Here is a 14306-nt window from a genome sequence, read left to right on the forward strand (position 1 = left end):
CAAATCTTAAATTGCCAAAAAGTCATTTTCTGATCCCATTAACCCTCTATTTATAGGCTTGGGATCCTAAACTGATATCCCCTAGGATCGGGATATTCAATTATTTATATTATATTTAAATTACACAAAATATTCAAAATACAACAGATTCCTCAATTTGAGTGAGGAATGAGAGATTCCCGCGATGCCCAGACCGATTCTTGCTGAAGCCGTTTCTGGGAATTTGACGTAGTCTGGTCCATTTGTTTGATGAATATCGTCTTCTGGTCGGACATATGCATGGTGGACACCTGCATGCGGACCATACCCCTTACTCTCCTCGGACCAAGATCCGATCACATGTTCTGGCTCTCCTCGGACCATGGTCCGAACACATGCATTGGGGCTCCTCGGACTAGGGTTCGAGCCAATCCTTCCTTGGCCCTCCTCGGACTAAGGTCCGAGCCACACTTCTTGTGGCCTCTCCTCGGACTAGGGTCCGAGCCAACCACCTGGCTTCTCCTCGGACTAGGGTCCAAGCCAACCATATGGCCTCTCCTCGGACTAAGGTCTGAGCCACATCTTAGGGGTACTCCTCGGACCAAGGTCTGAGCCACACCTTGGCTCTCCTCGAACCAAGGTCCGAGCCACACTTGCATGGGCTTCTCCTCAGATCATGGTCCGACCCAATGACTTGTGGCCTCTCCTCGAACTAGGGTCCGGGCCAATGACTTGGGGCATCTCCTCGGACTAGGGTTCGAGCCAATGACCTGTGGCATCTCCTCGGACTAGGGTCCGAGCTAATCTCTTAGACTCCTCGGACCAAGGTCCGAGCACACCATTTGGACTCCTCAGGTGCATTTGGCTTGGTAATGACATCTCTCAATCAGTCCAAACTTTTCACTGATGCATTGGGCTACTGCTAAGCCAGATCACCCAACTAATCCATGCCACATGTCAATTTTATTGCCACGTCATCATTTTCAAATTTTGGGATAATATATATATTATTTTACTATGTCGTTATAATGTCATAATTTATATATACATTATTTTACTATGTCATTATAATGCCATAATTTATATATATATTTGTACGCCCTGGCTTTCCCACGGGCTGTTTAGCAGGACGATCCTCGGACTAAACATGATTTAGCCCGAGGCTCCCACAGGCCAGAGGCTTTATCTTCAGGACGGGCCCTTTCTAGCTCGAGGGGATGGAGTTTCCTGCTCCCTCTTGTTGTTCCAGGAGCTGGGAACAACATCCGGCGACCACTGACGGATCAGCTCGGGTTATGGATTGTTCCGGCAGCGAGCTTCTCAGGAAGCTCTGACCCTATGGGAAGTCAACACGCAAGATAAACGTGCATAATCCTGCCATCACGTGTCCGATATCCCCCTGACTTCTCGGACACGCAGCAGGAACGTGCGTATTCAGACACCCACGGACGGGTTGGGCCGTGCGGCCCATTGTTTCCTTCCATACTGATTAGACCACACTTGTGTGTCAGGTTTAGGAATTAATCATGAATATCACAGACTTGATATGACAAATGGAAAGGTCACGGGATGACCTCCCTACCAATTTCCAGGTGCCTTCTCCTATAAATATGGAGACCCTGGGAATTGATAGGGGTTGGAAAAAATAGTCTTGTAAGAACTATATATTTTGTAAACCAATTACCCAGAAAAGATCAATAATATTGACTAGTGGAGTAGAAGGATTTTAACCTTCGAACCACTTAAAAACGTGTTTAAGGTCACCTAGTTCTTTTCACAAAGATTTCATATCTGCGGCGGTTCTACTTTTAAGTACTAATCTCTTTCTCTTCTTCTCTTAATTACCTGTTGCCGAAGAACCGCGTAAACAATATTATTTTACTATGCCGCTATAATGTCAAAATTTATATATAGATTATTTTGCCATGTCGTTATAATGCCAAATGTATATATAGATTATTTAATATGTAGATATAATGCCAAAATTTATATATAGATTATTTTATTATGCCGTTATAATGCCAAAATTTATATATAAATTATTTTACCATGTTGTTATAATTTACAATACAAAAATTGAAATATAAGCTATTTTTTGTATGTGTCATTGTAATACTAAACTTATATAGGCTATGGTCACACTTTGGACTATTATGGACTTTTATTATATGACCTTATTCCCTTTTATTATGAACTGATATTATGACCTGGACATTTCTGGATGACCATGACCACGACTTTTAGACCGGGATCTTGCCATGGACAATTATAGTATAACCATACACCTGGACATAAAATAAACAATAAAATAGGAAAAATAGAATAATAACAATTATAAACTAAAATTACATCATGTGAATTTTATGTAAGTTAATAGTTTGTGTTTTTATTAGGAAGCTAACAATTTCGGTTGTTTTATCAGAACGCAAGGTAAGTAAAATCATCATCTACGACACACGTCTTTCATGTGTCTTATGTGCAATTATATGTTTTACATGTTATTCTGCCATATTGTATTTATGCATAAGTTATTTTCAAGCATGTTATATTTATTATGCATAAGCATGCTTAATGTTTACAGATAAATTATTGGAAGCGTTAAAGTAGATGTGCTGCTTGGGAGACCTATGTCCAAAATGTAATAAGGGAGACGTACTTCCCTATATAATGAATGTTTATGATGGAGAAATTCCATATTATCATGTTTATGTTCAGGTGGGAATGTGATTCCCTATGTAATGCCGGCAACAGCATCCTCTAGGGCCCAAATGACAGAAAAGTGAAAGAAAGAAAATACATAACATGTTGCACATTTATTGTAATGCCCCGAATTCTCCGTTGTGTTTAACGGTATGAATAGTAGGCCGGGAGGGCCATACTTGCTTGATTATGTTATTAATTGATAAAATGCATGTATATGCTGATTATATTATGATATGATGTGAAATGCATGCATGTGAGTCCATATTTCTAATTACAGGGGTGTGATGGTAATTTGGCCCGTTGAGGGTAAATTGTTATGTGTTCGCATGTTGTGATATATCTTGAGACCACATTATGATGTGGGTTTGTTCGAGCCATTCGGTATGAGACGATCAAGGTATGTTAAATATCGGTTTGGTCATAACAGGCTTAGGCTCGGGGCTCGAGGTGAGTCTCGGGGTGTTTTAATGATTAGAGTGTTACCGGGCATTAAAGGGTAACGAGATGTGAATTATTGGTGTTTGAGAATATTGAGATTAGCAGGAATTGGGAAGCGTTAATTATGATTAACGGTATAAGTGGAAAGTGCCAAAATTACCCTTGAGTTGGTTTTAGAAGCTTTAAAAGACCTAGGGGTATTTTTTTCATTTGGGGTTTGGATATATATGGTTTTAGATGGCTGTAAAAACAGAACAAAAACAGGGCATTCATCCTCCTTCCCGTACGTCCATCTCTCTCATTTTCTTCTTTGGAGTTTTGAGCTCAAAGGGTGGAATTAAGCTAGGAGATTAAGGGGCTAAGGTTGTAGACTTAGTTCAGCCATTGAGGAGGGTTTGGTTTCGAATTTGAGGTGAGTTTTATCCATCAATTTTCTGGTTATACACTGTTTTCGTTTTAAGTTTTCAGCTCTAGATTTTGGTGTGGAAAGTTGGAATCAAGGGGAGTTTTTGTGGTGTTTTACTTGGGTTATGATGAGGGAGAGTTATGGGTGATGTTTGGAGGTTTAAATGGGTGTTTGGAAGAGGTTTTGAGTTGGTTTGAAGGGTTGGTTTAAGAGGGAAAACGCAGGGGAGTTTGTTGGTGCGTTGCTGAATTCTGGGTTATTTAGCATATTGAGCCGCGACCTGGCTAGGGTGTGCTGCGGCCTAAGTTGGCTTCAGAGGTGGAAACGCCTCTGTTAGGAGGGTGAGCCACGGCCCATCAGGGCAATTTTGGCCAGAAAAGTGTTTTTAGCATGGGGATTCAAGCCTAAGGCCTCGGGGTTGAACCTACTACCCGGTTGAGTAGTGTTTGATGTCCCGGAGGTTAGGTTTTGGTTTGGGAACCTTTTATTGTTCATTTTATTGATGGAATCCCATAATTGGTTATGACCAGGTAACCGTTAAAGGACCAAAAGGTTGATCATTCTCAGGGTCGTTCTTTTATTCATTCTCGCTCGAACCAGAGGTAAGAAAACTGCACCCCAAGTGTGACATGCATGGATATTCATGGGGCATGTTGATTGTGAGAATATGGACATGGGTTGAATATAGAATGCTTAGCATATGTTGCTCACTTGTGCATGGCACTGACTCATTAGTCAGATTTGGCAAAGGTGCTAGTATCAACTGTGAAGCTGTGACTTATTAGTCAGGTTCGGCAGTGGTACTGGGCACTGGTCACATTGAGCTGATTCATTAGTCAGGACGGCCTTAGCCTGTTAACGCAAGCCAACAAAGATTAGATCTAATCGACTATCAGCATTGAGTGACTCAAAGAGCATTAATGCCAGACTGACCCCGAGGGTTGATGATTGAAATAAGCGTTTGGAGGCTAGTGGCTTACCTAGCAGCCACTCTCCCTCTTGAAACAGTGACATGCTTGTCAGTCACTCAGTATGGTTTACCAGAACCTGTTGGAGGCTGGTGGCTTACCAAGCAGCCACTCTCCCACTTGAAGTAGTGACTTGCTTGTCAGTCACTCAGTATGGTTTATCAGGACCTCATGTGTTGTTCGCTCATTTGTTTGAAAGCTTTATGCTCAGTGTGATTATAATGATAATCATTTGATAATGTTTATGCAAAGTATTATGTTTTCTTGCTGGGCTTTGGCTCACGGGTGCTATGTGGTGCAGGGAAAGGGAAAGAAAAGCTCACCTAGCCTTGAGTGGAGAGCTGATGTGGTGATGTGTACATATGCGGCCGCCTGACCACCACGGCCAAGGAGTTCTCAGAGGAACTAGGGGATTTACACTATTTTTGCCGCTTAGGTCGGCGGGATTGTAAATTTGAAACAGTAGTGACCATTTTGTACCGAGAACAACTTGTAAACGTTTTGTTTAGCTCTGCAGAGCAGTTTGTAATGCAAATCTCCATTTCCTTTTTATTGGTTTTATACCTTAACCTGTTAATTACACTTAGAGCACGTTTTTTACCAAAGGACTCGGGTAGCGAGTCAAATTTCCGGTCCACCGTTCACCGTAACTGTTCTGGAGTAACCAGGGCGTTACATTTATTTTAATACATATGAGGAAGTTATTCTGCTTACTGAGTCTTAGCTCATTAGATAATGTTTGTGTTGTAGGTAAGATACCCCAAATATAAATTGTTGATTAGTATACGTGGAGCCAACGTGTATCGACCCGAATTTGCTAATAGGGCTTGGGGCCTTGATTAGTGTGCCTGGAGGGCAATAAATAATTTAATATGTTGATATATGAATTAATGTGTATATATGATAATGATGCATGTTTAGTTGAGTTAAATGTGCATGTGGGCCCTGTCTCGATATTAGGGGTATAAATGTGATAAATGCTATGCATATGTGATATGTTTGTGCAGCATGATCCGAGGTAGTCCTGAGGAGCGGTTAGCCAGAAAGTCACAACGGGGTTGAGAATCCGACTCAGGGCGAGTCAATGGGTAATTTGGGTATTAGTTATTATATGGGGTTATCGGGTTATGAAAATAAATATTTGGAGATATATTTGAGGTTAGAATGTCTAGGAGATAATATTTGGGAAATTTACCATTTTTGCCCTCGGAGACGTTTGGGTACCCCTAGCCTTGAGGTAACCACATAGACTTGAGTTGAATAAAACAAAAAGGAAGAATCATTTAGAAACTTAGAGAAACTGACATATACATTCCTTCCCAGCTGAGGATAGCTTCTCATTACTCTCCCTCTCTCACCTTCTCTTCTCTAAGGCATATCAAAGGAGAACTTTGGTGGAACTAGTCAAGAATTGAGGACTTTGGGCTGTTGGAGTTAAGGAGCTAAGGGCTAGGCATTTGAGGAACCAGTTCAAAAGCATAACACAGCAAAGGTAAGCTCTAACTATGGGGATTATGCTTGAATTTCAGTTGTGTTTTTAGGTTATGCATGTGGGTAGAATTTAATCTGTTCTTGGGTACTTTAGCTGAGTTTTGGAGAAGGTTTTGATGGGTTTTGATGTTGGAACTGGGCTAGAATATTGGGGTTAATTGTCTGGAACTGTTAGCTTGATTACAGGATGATTTGCTGGCTTGAAGAAAATGCAGGAGAAAGGTGAAGAATTCTGGGTTTGGAGGAGAGGGTCGCAACCCTAGGGGGCATGCCGCGGCCCGTGTGCGTGCACGACCATGGGAGGCCGAGAAGTTTCATGCGCGCCGCGACGCTTGGTGATGCGCGTCGCGGCCCGTGTGGGTGTTAGTGAGGTGCTAGCCTCTGTTTCGAGGCTAGCCGCGACGCTTGTGGGTAGGGTCGCGACTCTTAGTACCAGCTTGTGTTTTTAAGGGTGTTTAGGCTTAGGAACTCAATGGTTAAGGCTCGGGATGGATTTTATTACCCGGATTGATAGAATTCAAGGTCCCGGGGGTTAGGGTTATGGCTCAAAGTTATTTATTGGATTAGAACTTGATGGATGAGTATTGTTAATGTGTTGTGACTAGGGTTTCAGCGAGGCTCAAGTTAGAGGACTGTGCTCGGGACATCGGTGCTCGGAGAGCTCGGGACTCAGGTAAGAAAACCCTTGTTCCCATAGAGCTTGTGTGCAGGGCTGAGCCCAACGTGTTTGAATTGCAGGGCGTAGCCCTTTGATTGTATTTGCTAGTATTCTGTATTTGTCTATTATGCCATGAGTGCAATTATGTGAATGATCGGCAAGAGCCGGAAACGGTGTAGGCCGAGGTCGGCAGGGGCCGAGGTCGGCAGGGGCCGGGAACGGCAGAGGGCTAGGAATGGCGTTGGGCACGTTGGGTGCAAGGCCGAGTACGGCAAGGGGTTGGGAGCAGCGTTGAGCACGTGGAGTGCGAGTTGCCAGGGCAAGTCCCTAAAAGGATACCTGGGATATCCTCACGGTGTGGACCGCAAACCCAGGGCCTGGTAAAGCGCCTGGGACGGCTAGGCCGTATGTGTTTAGCCTATTGATGGCCAGTTTATATACTTGGTGTATGTTTTGCATGTGTTATTTGTTTTGGGTTTTCTTGCTGGGCTTCAGCTCACAGGTGCTCTATGGTGCAGGTAAGGGCAAGGAGAAAGCCAGCCAACCTTGAGTGTAGCAGACATGAGCAGCGTGTACATGTTTGGCTAGCCTGATTGCCACAGCCAGTGGATTTTGGGAGATGTTTGTAAATAAACCTAGATTTTGTCGTTTAGTCGACTTGTGTCAATTTATATGTTGTAATGTTTCTAAACTGTATTTTGGGATCCCAGGTGTTAAACTTTTATGATTTTCAATGAAATAGAATTGTTTCTAGAGTTTTTCCTCTGTTTATGGCTTAATTACACTATTTGACATAAAACCTCGATTAGCGAGTTAAATGCACGTTTTAAACTCACTTAGTAACGGCTCTAAGGAAGTAGGGCGTTACACAACGTGATTGTACATATGAGGGTGACCTGAAGGGAGTGGAGTTCGGCTATGTTATATTATAAATAAACGAGAAACTTGATTTTATATTTATATTTCATAAAAAAATATTTTGTGAACTTTATAGTTTACATAAAGCTTTAAAAGTATTTCATGAACTTTGTAATCTACATAAAGCTTTTAAATTTATTGATTTGATACATCTATAGTTCTACGTTAAGGTGTAGTAACGTCATGAAAATTATTTCTAAATGTATTAAGATTTGTATGTAAGATAAAGTTTTTATTTGGTTGTGAGTATTGTATGATTTAAAGTTATGAACATTAGTTTATATACTTTTTAATAAAGTTTTTTTTTAATTCATAATTTCAATATTGTCGTATTTAGGTTAAACTTTGTTTTACACTATATATATGTATGTTAAGAAAGGAAGTCGTTACAATATTGTTGTGAGTTTACAATCCTTAACTAACTACAATTTTGAACCCTCTACAAGGAGATACCCCAACCCTATTTATAGAGGTTTTGGTCATTAATGCTCTTAATGAACATTTAATACACATTCCCTCATTATTTGGGGAATAAATTGCTAATTAACCACATATGGATGCACTAACAAAAGCCATGGGTCCATGCAGATTGCACGGGGCTCATTTGCAGAAAGCTGCCCACCAACTACATGGGGAACAGATATCTGACCGTGTTAGGATACGGCGCACATTCGCACATGTCAAACGCCATTGTGGGAAATGCCGATTGTTGAGGGTATGAACTCTACACCACTAATCGAGGCTCACCAAAAGATGTCAAATGATTTGGTGGGCCATAGTCGCAACAACCGACACCTGGCAACAACTCTAGGCTCGAGGACAAGAATCCTAGTCCTAGGAGATTGGCGAATGAAGAGAGCGATAACCATCTGAATGGTCATCGGAACAGGGCCTCAATTGGAGATATTCAAACCGTGGAGATGGGCCATCGGAATTGGTCTTGCCTTGAGACATCCGCGCCACGAGGACAGACCTCGAGGCGTGGCCTCACTTTGAAGTACCCATTCCTTGGGGATGTGTCACCATATGTGGCCTTGCCTTAAGACATCCACGCCTTGAGCACAGACCTTGGGGCGTGGCCCCACTTCTTGACATCCGTGTTTGGTCAGGTCAAAGCACAAAACTTCATTAGTGCCTATAGAGCTTAATTACTCATCTAACGAATGCCACGTGTCATTTGGTGAAAACACAGATGACACTTTACTTTTTATAATTAGAGAAAAAATAATTTAGTTAAAGAGAATAGTGTGACAGAGTATTAGTCGGAGAAATAATAAGAAAGTTGACAATAATGGTAAAATGAAATTTAAGGGAAGTAATTATAAAAGAATATATATAGGACAATTTTTTTTATAGGGGCTTCACTTTAAGCCCTACTAGTGGGGCTCTTAATGTTTCTCGACCCGTGAACAGTTTTCGGCGTGACTTTTTTTATGACTGTGTATATTGTAGCTATTTAGAGCATCCTGCGAATTTTCAGAAAATTCCGAATAGTTTACAGTACCGAATACTAGGTTCAAACATGTTGTTTTTTACGCGCATAAAAAAAATTAGTCACGCATGCAACAACATATTTGAACCTAGTTTTCGGTACTGTAAACTATTCGAAATTTTATGAAAATTTGCAGGATACTCTAAATAGCTACAATATACACAGTCATAAAAAAAATCGCGTCGAAAACTATTAACGGGTTGAGAACACTGAGAGCCCTACTGGTAGGGCTTAAAGTGAAGCCCCTATAGCAGAATTCTCATATATATTGTAGCTATTTAGAGTATCCTACAATTTTTCAGAAAATTCCGAATAGTTTACAGTACCGAAAACTAGGTTTAAATATGTTGTTGCACGCGTGACTAATTTTTTTTATACACGTGGAAAACAACATGTTTGAACCTAGTTTTCGGTACTGTAAATTATTCGGAATTTTCTAAAAATTTGCAAGATGCTCTAAATAGCTACAATATATACGGTCATATAAAAAAGTCGCGCCGAAAACTGTTCACGGGTTGAGAAATACTAAGAGCCCTACCGATAAGATTTAAAGTGAAGCTCCTATAAAAAAATTGTCATATATATTATTTTAGAGTCTTACATACTACATCATAAAATATGCACCAAAAAACTACATAGAGAAATGTGTAGTTTTTTTCTTTTTTCTTTTTCTGATTAGTCACGTTTATTTTATATGAAAATCGTTGTGTATAATATCTTAATGTATGCACATATCATCACTCCTATATCACATTTTCGTAAAATTTTGGTGAATATATAATGTGAAAGGATCATTAGTCTTTCTATAAAATAGAAAAATGAGTATATTAAAATGGTAATTATTCGATGAGTAATGATATGTGCATCTAAAATATGCACTCAAATATTACACATATGATAATTTAGCTTAGTCAATTATATTTATTAAAACTGAGTCTCACTATTTTATTTTAAAGAACAATAACAAATAATTATGTGTAATATTTAAATAAATATTTTTGTTCAAATATCATTACTCTTAGTCGATTGCATTAATTAGATTTAACCGGCGATATGAGACAACATGATAGGTGCTAGTTTTTATTAATATCTTTTATTGAGTAGTGCATTAATTAAGATACTCAAAGAGTTTCTTAAACTCTGCATATTAATCAAACCAAAAAAGTTCTGTTTTACTTAAAAAAAAATGTGGAAATTATGCTCACTTGACTAATCCACTACGTCTTGAAAATTTAAGACTAATTAATTTGGAAAATTTGAATGGCAAATATCTAGAAGCTATAATTTTGAGTTTCAGTGAACTTAGAAATATTCATTTTGATTTTCAATTCTCTCATGTGGTTCGGTCAACGTTTGCTTTTTTATTATATTTTTTTAGAACAATTATTCTGTAGGGGATTCATTTTAAGCTTTATCGGTAGGGCTTTCAGTGTTTCTCGACCCGTGAACAGTTTTCGGTGTGACTTTTTTATGACTATGTATATTGTAGTTATTTAGAGCATCCTGCAAATTTTCAGAAAATTTCGAATAGTTTACAATACCGAAAACTAGGTTCAAACATGTTGTTTTCCACGCGCATAAAAAAAAATTAGTCACGCGTGCAACAACATGCTTGAACCTAGTTTTCAGTACTGTAAACTATTCAGAATTTTCTAAAAATTTGCAGGATACTCTAAATAACTACAATATACACGATTATAAAAAAAAAAATCGCACCGAAAACTATTCACGAGTTGTAAATACTGAGAGCCCTACTGGTAGGGCTTAAAGTGAAGCCCCTATAGAAAATTTCCCCTATTTTTTTATTTACTAATATGAACATAATATTTTTGGTTAATTAAAATTGCTGAAACAAAAATTATTAGATACCCCAAATTTAAATTCATTCTTAGCATATCTAAGTAATAATATGGGAAATTTTGAAATATCATTTTCAATTCTAAAACTAGGTGAGAGAAGGGAAATAATTGACCGTGGAAACATACCAAAAAAAAGTCATTTTCGTTCTTTTCTGGCTAACCTTTAACTAACATTTTCTTATTAATTATTTCTCAAATGAATATTCAATTTTTTAATTTTTTTTTTTTAAATTACTTTTACCTCTAAGAGCACTCCTAATAAAGAAGATAAAATATATAATTCTTTATAATATAGAGAAAAAATTATTAAATAGTTCTTCAATAGGTGATGTAAAATTATATTTTTTTACCTAAATGAATAGTATTTCTTTATATGTAGTGAAATACTATTCATCAAGGTATAAATATTTTTTTATTTTTTTATAAACTTTTGTATATATATATATATATATGTGAGTGTAATACTATTATATTTAATTATTTTAGTTCTTAAAATAAATAAAATATTTTTAAAAATATAATATTTAAATGATGTAGAGAAGCTAATATACTGTATAATGTAAAAGTTTGAGGTAAATTATAAAAAAAATATGTTTTGGTGGTGTATTTTGAAATACACTTTCTCTATAATATTTACCTAAAACTCACAAAAACATCTTCCATCATCTCCTTTATACATATATTTATAATAGTTATACACAAATACCAATTAATCTATATCTATATCTACATTTACATAACATTTACATATCTTTTATGTAATATTTTAATATTATTATTTTTCTTTATAAGCTTTCTCTCTCCCGTATATATTTATTATTTCTTTTTTCTTTTTCAATTATTTTATTTTACTTTAATTAATAAAATATATTTAAAGATATAATATTTAAATGATGTAGAGAAATATATAGAGAATGTGATGTATGGTATAATGTAAAACTTAAAGGTAAAATAAAAAAATGTGTGTTTTGGAGAAGTATTTTAAAAGATGGAGTAGAACATCCATTGGGAGTGCTCTAAGTGATTAGCATTTTACATCTGATTTTTTTTTATATATATATGTACGCCCTGATTTTCCACGGGCTATTAGCGAGTTGAGATATGACCTAATTATATCAGCCACGTGGATACCACATGACCGGAGCTGCTGTCGTCAGGTCCTACTTCTTTAGCTCGAGGTAGCCAAAGATTCGCCAAGATTATTTAAGGGCCGAGACAGGAAGATAAAGACCGCAGGTCAGGAAGGCGTCCAGCTCGGTACACGAGCTGGAGTTGGAAGCCGTGACCCCTTATAAAGTCAACCATACAATGTAAACGTGCATATATCAGACATCACGTGTCTGATATATCCCTGAATTCTCGGACACGCAGCATGAACGTGCGTATTCAGGCACCCACGAATGGGTTGGGTCGTGCAGCCCATTATCCCCTTACCTGTTGATTAGACCACACTTCATTTGTCAGGTTTTAGGAATTAATCATGAATGTCACAGAAGTGGCATGATGGGTAAGGGGGTCACGGGATGACCCCCCTTACCAACTCCCAGGTGCCCTCTCCTATAAATATGGAGACACTGGGAGTTGCAAAGGATTGGATTCTATTGTGTAAGGAAATATCCTGGTTGAGTAGAAGGATTTTAACATTTGAACCACCTAAAAACGTAGTTGTGTCATCAGTCCATTTTAATATCATTTATCTATTTCAGTTCATTATTAAGCACTGATCTCTTTCTCTTATTTTCTTAATTACCTGGTGGTGAAGAACCGCGTCAACAATATATATAAATATATTTTTCTAGCTTAAGTAAAATATATATATACATTATAGTTTTTTCTCTTCTTTTTTTGGGTTTTTACCGGCGAAAATACACAATGTTTTCATGTTGTTCCACTTATACACCCAATCTTTATTTTTCGCGGTGAATATACCCAAACCCACATGAACTATGTCTCCGTCACTACTTAACCCCTAACAGCGTTAAAAATGCTTACGTGGCCAATTGCGTGTACAAACCCAGACACATATGCTTTAAAATATTAACTGCAAATCAAAAAAAAGTTTTCCAACGGCTTAAATAGGGAATGCTTTCTTTATACCCACATTTCATGTAGAAAAGGCAAACCCACATTCAAAGTTTTTTCTAAAACTAATTTCTTGAGACTACGAAGATCACAGAGGAGGACGACGAAGACTGAGGACGAAGAACCCCCTGCTTTTTACCATTTCGGATTGAGGAGGACGACGAAGACTGAGGACGAAGAACCCCCTGCTTTTTACCATTTCGGATTGAGGACGATGACGAAGCAGGAGGAGGAACTAGAACAAAATGCCCATGCTTCGGACTGAGGACGAAGAACCCCCTGGATATGGTGAGCCCCTGACTGTGTTGTGCATGTACTTTTGTGGGATATTCTTTGTTTTGTTTGGGTAATGTGTTTTGTCGTATATCACATGAGTTTGTCCATTTTCCCACTAACTTTCTTTGTATTTTTTTATTATCTGATATGCTAGATCTGTGTGGGGGCCATTTTACTGTGGCAATGCACCATGGAGGAAATTTCTTCACTCCATTTGGCAACAAAAGGTATCATGGAGGTAAAATTTCTTTTTTTGACTGGAATCACACTGATTACTTCAGTAGATATGAGTTGGATTGGATGGTGCAATGCTTAGGGTATAAATTGCCTGTGGGTTTTTTGTGGAAGCCTAAGGAGAAGCATTTGAATTTTGCTGAAATGGTAATTGGTGATAAACAAGTTATTGAAATGGTTGAAGATATGATGAGGAGAAAGTATAGACAAGTGGATATTTTTGTGGTCCAACCAGAAAGAACTTTGGAGTTGGAATGGAGTAAGGAGAAAGATGCAATTCCTTATATCCCAGAACTTTCTAAGAAGACGGTGTGCACTATAGAAGAGTTGCCTGATGATACAACTATCCAGCAGATGTAGTGGTCAACCCATTATCAGATGATGAAGATCCTTGGTTTGATCACAATGAAATTAGATATGAGGATGGTCCTGAAGTTGTAGACATTGACTCTGTGAACTCTGAAGATGAGGACCCTTTTCTTGTTGTCAATATGCCAGAGGAATGGACACAATCTAGTTGTGTCATTGAAGACTTGCCTGATGATGCAGATGTATTTGTCGATGTGGTTGTCAATCCAAAACTCAATTGTGCTGCAGAAGAGGCCCAAGTTGGAGAAGAGGTTGAATATGAGTATGGGTATAATGATTTTGGCCCAAGTCAACATGATGAAGCTGATGTTAGTGAGAATATTCAGAGTGAAGATGATGTTGTGAAAGGGGTCTAGAGAGTCAGCATGATGAAGCTGCTGTTAATGAGAATGGGCAAAATGAAGGTGAAGGTAATGAAGAGTCTGAATTTGTT

The sequence above is a fragment of the Humulus lupulus genome, chromosome X (genome assembly GCF_963169125.1).
Source record: "Humulus lupulus chromosome X, drHumLupu1.1, whole genome shotgun sequence".
In the NCBI taxonomy this organism is placed as follows: Eukaryota; Viridiplantae; Streptophyta; class Magnoliopsida; order Rosales; family Cannabaceae; genus Humulus; species Humulus lupulus.